This window comes from Cherax quadricarinatus, chromosome 47 (genome assembly GCF_038502225.1).
Source record: "Cherax quadricarinatus isolate ZL_2023a chromosome 47, ASM3850222v1, whole genome shotgun sequence".
In the NCBI taxonomy this organism is placed as follows: domain Eukaryota; kingdom Metazoa; phylum Arthropoda; class Malacostraca; order Decapoda; family Parastacidae; genus Cherax; species Cherax quadricarinatus.
Genome location: NC_091338.1, coordinates 12193355 through 12202402, shown reverse-complemented (window position 1 = coordinate 12202402; position 9048 = coordinate 12193355). Strand labels below are relative to the sequence as shown.

General features: G+C 44.4%; 1 protein-coding gene across 5 annotated transcripts in view; it reads right to left on the bottom strand.

Annotated features, from left to right (window-relative positions):
* LOC128696505 (glutamate receptor ionotropic, kainate 2-like) overlaps window positions 1–9048 on the bottom strand; it is a 520103-nt gene that overhangs the window by 272409 nt on the left and 238646 nt on the right. The window lies entirely within an intron of this gene.

The following is a 9048-nucleotide window of genomic DNA, read 5'->3' as shown; positions in this document are numbered from 1 at the left end:
CACTACCATCAATAATACAACACACTACCATCAATAATACAACACACTAGCATCTATAATACAACACACTACCATCAATAATACAACACACTACCATCAATAATACAACACACTACCATCAATAATACAACACACTAGCATCTATAATACAACACACTACCATCAATAATACAACACACTACCATCAATAATACAACACACTACCATCAATAATACAACACACTACCATCAATAATACAACACACTACCATCAATAATACAACACACTACCATCAATAATACAACACACTAGCATCTATAATACAACACACTACCATCAATAATACAACACACTACCATCAATAATACAACACACTACCATCAATAATACAACACACTACCATCAATAATACAACACACTACCATCAATAATACAACACACTACCATCAATAATACAACACACTACCATCAATAATACAACACACTACCATCAATAATACAACACACTACCATCAATAATACAACACACTACCATCAATAATACAACACAACACACTACCATCAATAATACAACACACTACCATCAATAATACAACACACTAGCATCTATAATACAACACACTACCATCAATAATACAACACACTACCATCAATAATACAACACACTACCATCAATAATACAACACACTACCATCAATAATACAACACACTACCATCAATAATACAACACACTAGCATCTATAATACAACACACTACCATCAATAATACAACACACTACCATCAATAATACAACACACTACCATCAATAATACAACACACTACCATCAATAATACAACACACTACCATCAATAATACAACACACTACCATCAATAATACAACACACTACCATCAATAATACAACACACTACCATCAATAATACAACACACTACCATCAATAATACAACACACTACCATCAATAATACAACACACTACCATCCATAATACACATGTACAACACCTGCTCAACATTCCAGGACAGTCACATACTGGACACAGGTGTCTTGTTCTTCACCTTCATTGAATAACGACAGATGTTTGCTTTCCAAAGCAAGTATCACCCCTCACAACCCACTGACAAGTTAGGTTAGGTTAGGTTAGGTTAAGTTAGGTTAGGTTAGGTTAGGTTAGGTTAGGTTAGGTTAGGTTAGGTTAAGTTAGGTTAGGTTAGGTTAGGTTAGGTTAGGTTAGGTTAGGTTAAGTTAGGTTAGGTTAGGTTAGGTTAGGTTAGGTTAAGTTAGGTTAGGTTAGGTTAGGTTAGGTTAGGTTAGGTTAGGTTAGGTTGTTATTCATAGTGTGGTGAGTGTTATTCATAGTGTGGTGAGTGTTATTCATAGTGTGGTGAGTGTTATTCACAGGTGACAGGTAAGAGACAGGCACCACAGGTAACAGGTAAGAGACAGGCAACACAGGTGACAGGTAAGAGACAGGCAACACAGGTGACAGGTAAGAGACAGGCAACACAGGTAACAGGTAAGAGACAGGCAACACAGGTGACAGGTAAGAGACAGGCAACACAGGTAACAGGTAAGAGACAGGCAACACTGATGGCATGTATACACGCTGATGAGCCATAGGACGTTAAAAATACTTATTATTCAGCCTCATGCTAGTAAATGGAGCCACACACAGTCTCAAGGGTAGGTACGACCGGGAGCCCTGCAACCTAGGAATCACTAAAGAGCCGACAGTAGCCAAGAGACTGGACCAGGCACTGTGAATCGACCCATACAAACACAGGTAGGTGAGTACATTTTACAACCCCCAAACTTCCCCTTTACCAGTGTATTTACATCAACAAAATTAAGGTGTAACCCTGAGCCAGCAGGACTTACGACCTCAACAATGATTATAATGATGATAATGTCTGACAAGACTGAAGATGGTGAACATGTAAATAAATTCTGATCTGACGCGTCGCAGCCTCGTTACTCTCCTTCTAATGGCAAGTTACGTTACTAACTGCTGCTGTAGTGAGTTACTCGCTAGCATGATGCTGGATACCATCACTGTGTTTACATAATCTTGGTAGGTCCGAGTGTAGAGAGATCCCTGAGGTAACGTCAGTGAGGGCTGATAAAATACTGAGGGTAGATGTATATCTATGAGGCAGATGAGACTTAATGTGGTAGATGTGATTTCAGAAATAGCTGTGACCTCATGAAGGTCAATGTAGATCATGTTAGATGGTGAACTATCATGTTAGGTGGTGAACTATCATGTTAGGTGTGAACTATCATGTTAGGTGGTGAACTATCATGTTAGGTGGTGAACTATCATGTTAGGTGGTGAACTATCATGTTAGGTGGTGAACTATCATGTTAGGTGGTGAACTATCATGTTAGCTGGTGAACTATCATGTTAGCTGGTGAACTATCATGTTAGCTGGTGAACTATCATGTTAGCTGGTGAACTATCATGTTAGGTGGTGAACTATCATGTTAGCTGGTGAACTATGATGTTAGGTGGTGAACTATCATGTTAGGTGGTGAACTATCATGTTAGGTGGTGAACTATGATGTTAGGTGGTGAACTATCATGTTAGCTGGTGAACTATGATGTTAGGTGGTGAACTATCATGTTAGGTGGTGAACTATCATGGTAGCTGGTGAACTATCATGTTAGGTGGTGAACTATCATGTTAGGTGGTGAACTATCATGTTAGCTGGTGAACTATCATGTTAGGTGGTGAACTATCATGTTAGGTGGTGAACTATCATGTTAGGTGATGAACTATCATGTTAGGTGGTGAACTATCATGTTAGGTGGTGAACTATCATGTTAGGTGGTGAACTATCATGTTAGGTGGTGAACTATCATGTTAGGTGGTGAACTATCATGTTAGGTGGTGAACTATCATGTTAGCTGGTGAACTATGATGTTAGGTGGTGAACTATCATGTTAGGTGGTGAACTATCATGTTAGCTGGTGAACTATCATGTTAGGTGGTGAACTATCATGTTAGGTGGTGAACTATCATGTTAGCTGGTGAACTATCATGTTAGGTGGTGAACTATCATGTTAGGTGGTGAACTATCATGTTAGGTGGTGAACTATCATGTTAGGTGATGAACTATCATGTTAGGTGGTGAACTATCATGTTAGCTGGTGAACTATCATGTTAGGTGGTGAACTATCATGTTAGGTGGTGAACTATCATGTTAGGTGGTGAACTATCATGTTAGGTGGTGAACTATCATGTTAGGTGGTGAACTATCATGTTAGGTGGTGAACTATCATGTTAGGTGATGAACTATCATGTTAGGTGGTGAACTATCATGTTAGGTGGTGAACTATCATGTTAGGTGATGAACTATCATGTTAGGTGGTGAACTATCATGTTAGCTGGTGAACTATCATGTTAGCTGGTGAACTATCATGTTAGCTGGTGAACTATCATGTTAGCTGGTGAACTATCATGTTAGGTGGTGAACTATCATGTTAGGTGGTGAACTATCATGTTAGCTGGTGAACTATCATGTTAGGTGGTGAACTATCATGTTAGGTGTGAACTATCATGTTAGGTGATGAACTATCATGTTAGGTGGTGAACTATCATGTTAGCTGGTGAACTATCATGTTAGGTGGTGAACTATCATGTTAGGTGGTGAACTATCATGTTAGGTGGTGAACTATCATGTTAGCTGGTGAACTATCATGTTAGGTGGTGAACTATCATGTTAGCTGGTGAACTATCATGTTAGGTGGTGAACTAGCTATCATGTTAGGTGGTGAACTAGCTATCATATTAGTGCTATCATGTTAGCTGGTGAACTATCATGTTAGGTGGTGAACTAGCTATCATGTTAGGTGGTGAACTAGCTATCATATTAGGTGGTGAACTAGCTATCATGTTAGGTGGTGAACTAGCTATCATGTTAGGTGGTGAACTAGCTATCATGTTAGGTGGTGAACTAGCTATCATGTTAGGTGGTGAACTAGCTATCATGTTAGGTGGTGAACTAGCTATCATGTTAGGTGGTGAACTAGCTATCATGTTAGGTGGTGAACTATCATGTTAGCTGGTGAACTATCATGTTAGGTGGTGAACTAGCTATCATGTTAGGTGGTGAACTAGCTATCATATTAGGTGGTGAACTAGCTATCATGTTAGGTGGTGAACTATCATGTTAGGTGAGAGGGTGGTAGACAGACGCTTGGGGGGGGGGAGGGGGAGGTCATATTACTTACGATAATTGGAACACTGTGTTAAGACTGAAAGTTTTGAGTCAGCAAGTGTATTATACGAGGAAAGAGCAGGAATAGGAATTGGAGGAGGAAGAGGAATAATAAGAACGAGAATTGGAGAGAGAAGAGAAGGTCTTTGTGTGTAGTCAATCAAGTTGTGTGCGGGGGTTCGAGACTTGGCTCCTGGCCCCACTTCTTAACTTCAAAAGTGTATGCACTCACCTATCTGTGGTGTATTCATCTATTTTTGACTATAAGGTCGAATCTCAGCTCCTGGCCCCGTCTGTCTACTGGCCGCTACTGGTATCACTCTCTCTTGGCTGTGTGAGTCTTATCATACCTCTTAAAGCAATATATGGATTCTGCCTCTACCACTTCACTGTCTATGTCGCTCCACTTCCTGACCACTCTAAGGCTAAAGAAGTATTTCCTGACATATTTGTGATTCATCTGTGCTTTTAACTTCCAGCCGTGTCTCGTGCACCTGAGGCCCGCATCTCAAACATTCTCCCTGTCAATTCCTCCTAGTATTTTGTACGTCATAATTATGTCACCTCTGGTCCCTCTGTCCTCTAATGTCGTCAGGTTAACTGCACTAGTCTCTCCTCATAGGTCATACCACTCAGCTCTGGGACTAGTTTCCTTACAAAACATTTGCATTTTTTCCAGTTTCTTTACATGCTTAACCAGATATGGGTTCCATCCTGGCGCTACATACTTCAGGATGAGCCTCATATATGAACTATATATATGACGGTGAATGCCTCCATGTTCGTGATCCTAAAAGCTACTTTTAAATTTGTCAATTCAAAAACATATAATCCAGTCATCCCTCTCTCCCCTGACTGACTTTCATTACTTTATTATAAAACTTTAACAGATTTGTGAGACAGAGTTTTCCATCTTGGAAACCATCCTGGTTGTTGTTCATGAATCCACTACATTTCTGGTGCTCCACTACTCTTCTCCTGATAATTATCTTCGCAACTTCACATACTATGTACGTCACTGACACTGGCCTGTAATTTAATGCTACCTGTATTTCTCCTTTTTTTAAATATCAGGACTAGGTTCGTTGTTTTCCAGACCTCTGTCAGCTCTAGTGTTTCAATTGACTTGCTAAAGATCGTTGCTAGTGGTTCACACAATTCTTCTACTCCCTCTTTCAGAACTCATGGAGAGATGTTGTCTGGTCACATCGGCTTCGAGGTATCTGGCTCACTCAGTAGTTTCTTTAACTTTCCTTTCGTTGTGTGTATTGTGTCCAGTACTTGGTGCACTCTCCCTCTTTGATTCCCCGGCAATGTTAAGATAAGATAAGATTTCGTTCGGATTTTTAACCCCGGAGGGTTAGCCACCCAGGATAACCCAAGAAAGTCAGTGCGTCATCAAGGACTGTCTAACTTATTTCCATTGGGGTTCTTAATCTTGTCCCCCAGGATGCGACCCACACCAGTCGACTAACACCCAGGTACCTATTTGCTGCTAGGTGAACAGGACAACAGGTGTAAGGAAACGTGTCGAATGTTTCCACCCGCCGGGAATCGAACCCGGGCCCTCCGTGTGTGAAGCGGGAGCTTTAGCCACCAGGCCACCGAGCCCACCTCCCTCAATATTTCGTTCAGGTCCCTGCAGACTTCCTGGTCATTCCTGGTGAGCTTCCGGTCATCATTCAGTCTTATCACCTGGTTCTTTACAGTTGTCTTACTTCTGACGTGGCTGAACATTAACTTTAGCTCAGATCTGGCTTTCAATGCTATGTTGTTCTCAAAGTTCAGCCTTTCTTCTTACCCATGTTTATTTCTGGCTTTTCTGCTTGTTTCCATATTCTCCGGCATTCACTGTTTTCTGTTTTCCTTTCTGCATTCTTGAACCTTTATCTTGTGCTTCCCTGCACCTCTGGGTGAACCTTGGGCTCACACTCTGGCGTTGGAGGTTCGATATGCCTTGAGTGGGAAGGTGGGTTGAGGTTCAAGTATTGTTCGAGTCTAGTCTTGATGTTCCCCTTGAAATATGTGTGTGTGTGTGTGTGTGTGTGTGTGTGTGTGTGTGTGTGTATGTGTGTGTGTGTGTGTGTGTCTGTGTGTGTGTGTGTGTGTGTCTGTGTGTGTGTGTGTGTGTGTATGCGTGTTCGTCTGCTACAAACAAAGGCACTGTTCTACAAGCAGTGTTTTCCTCGCGAGTGAAACAAAACACAGTTACGTATCTTCCATCACTGACGATGCCAGTGTAGTGCCACTGATGGGAGAGCAGTGACTCATTACTGGCACTTTATAACAAGTTTGTACACACCTGCAGTGTGCTGTTATACTACTGTGTGTGATAGTTACACAGTGAGAACACTCCCAGTGTGTTGGTACACTATTCCATACAATTGCTACACAGTGAGAACAAAGGCAGGGGTTATTTCTCAGTCATACTTCATTACAGAAGCTACATACACGAGGTAATGAAATGTGTCAGTCTGAGCTGAGACACAACAGTATCTGGAAGAGAATATCGTCAAGTACGTATTCCACCAGAGGTTTAGTAGCCACGGTAGGTTCAAATTGGTAGGGGAAGAGGGAGGAGAAGAAGGAAAAGTGGTAGGGGAAGAGGGAGGGGAAGAAGGAAAAGTGGTAGGGGAAGAGGGAGGGGAAGAAGGAAAAGTGGTAGGGGAAGAGGGAGGGGAAGAAGGAAAAGTGGTAGGGGAAGAGGGAGGAGAAGAAGGAAAAGTGGTAGGGGAGGGAAGAGGGAGGGGAAGAAGGAAAAGTGGTAGGGGAAGAGGGAGGGGAAGAAGGAAAAGTGGTAGGGGAAGAGGGAGGGGAAGAAGGAAAAGTGGTAGGGGAAGAGGGAGGGGAAGAAGGAAAAGTGGTAGGGGAAGAGGGAGGGGAAGAAGGAAAAGTGGTAGGGGAAGAGGGAGGGGAAGAAGGAAAAGTGGTAGGGGAAGAGGGAGGGGAAGAAGGAAAAGTGGTAGGGGAAGAGGGAGGGGAAGAAGGAAAAGTGGTAGGGGAAGAGGGAGGGGAAGAAGGAAAAGTGGTAGGGGAAGAGGGAGGGGAAGAAGGAAAAGTGGTAGGGGAAGAGGGAGGGGAAGAAGGAAAAGTGGTAGGGGAAGAGGGAGGGGAAGAAGGAAAAGTGGTAGGGGAAGAGGGAGGGGAAGAAGGAAAAGTGGTAGGGGAAGAGGGAGGGGAAGAAGGAAAAGTGGTAGGGGAAGAGGGAGGGGAAGAAGGAAAAGTGGTAGGGGAAGAGGGAGGGGAAGAAGGAAAAGTGGTAGGGGAAGAGGGAGGGGAAGAAGGAAAAGTGGTAGGGGAAGAGGGAGGGGAAGAAGGAAAAGTGGTAGGGGAAGAGGGAGGGGAAGACGGAAAAGTGGTAGGGGAAGAGGGAGGGGAAGGAAAAGTGGTAGGGGAAGAGGGAGGTGAAGAAGGAAAAGTGGTAGGGGAAGAGGGAGGGGAAGAAGGAAAAGTGGTAGGGGAAGAGGGAGGAGAAGAAGGAAAAGTGGTAGGGGAAGAGGGAGGGGAAGAAGGAAAAGTGGTAGGGGAAGAGGGAGGGGAAGAAGGAAAAGTGGTAGGGGAAGAGGGAGGGGAAGAAGGAAAAGTGGTAGGGGAAGAGGGAGGGGAAGAAGGAAAAGTGGTAGGGGAAGAGGGAGGGGAAGAAGGAAAAGTGGTAGGGGAAGAGGGAGGGGAAGAAGGAAAAGTGGTAGGGGAAGAGGGAGGGGAAGAAGGAAAAGTGGTAGGGGAAGAGGGAGGGGAAGAAGGAAAAGTGGTAGGGGAAGAGGGAGGGGAAGAAGGAAAAGTGGTAGGGGAAGAGGGAGGGGAAGAAGGAAAAGTGGTAGGGGAAGAGGGAGGGGAAGAAGGAAAAGTGGTAGGGGAAGAGGGAGGGGAAGAAGGAAAAGTGGTAGGGGAAGAGGGAGGGGAAGAAGGAAAAGTGGTAGGGGAAGAGGGAGGGGAAGAAGGAAAAGTGGTAGGGGAAGAGGGAGGGGAAGAAGGAAAAGTGGTAGGGGAAGAGGGAGGAGAGGAGTGGTTACGTTGCTATCCCCAAGTACATTATGTAAGAAATGCCCACTTAAGCAAACAAGCACCAATCAAACAAGCAAACAAGTACCATTCAGATAAGCAAACACCATTCAGACAAGCAAACACCATTCAGACAAGCAAACATGCACCATTCAGACAAGCAAACAAGCACTATTCAAACAATCAACTTTCGTGCAAACATACAAACAAGCGCTGACACAAAACAGACAACCACACTAAACACAGGCTGACGCAGAAACAAAAAGCCCGCAACAAAAACAGACGTCCAGGCAAACAAAAGCCCGTGCAAACAATCACATAAACGGGACAGTGGGAGAGGAACAAGCAGACCAGCAGCAAACAACATCGGCCTCGAGAGTCACAGGAATTGTGAGAATTTTGCAAACAACCCTTCTCTCCTGCCAGCCCTGTGAGAGGTAATGGAGGGATGGGAGTGTGGGACGGGTGGGGAAGAGTGTGGGACGGGTGGGGAAGTGTGGGACGGGTGGGGAAGTGTGGGACGGGTGGGGAAGTGTGGGACGGGTGGGGAAGAGTGTGGGACGGGTGGGGAAGAGTGTGGGACGGGTGGGGAAGTGTGGGACGGGTGGGGAAGAGTGTACGGGTGGGGACGTGTGGGACGGGTGGGGAAGAGTGGGACGGGTGGGGAAGTGTGGGACGGGTGGGGAAGAGTGGGGGTTAACTGTGAGGGAAGTAAGTAATGTGTATAACAGGTCTACCTTGAGAGTATTCTGGGGGTCAGCGCCCCCGCAGCCCGTCTCCATTACTAGGCACTTCCCTGACCCTCCAGGTGCCGCTCTGAAAGTGGTTCGCACGTGAGTGGAAAGTG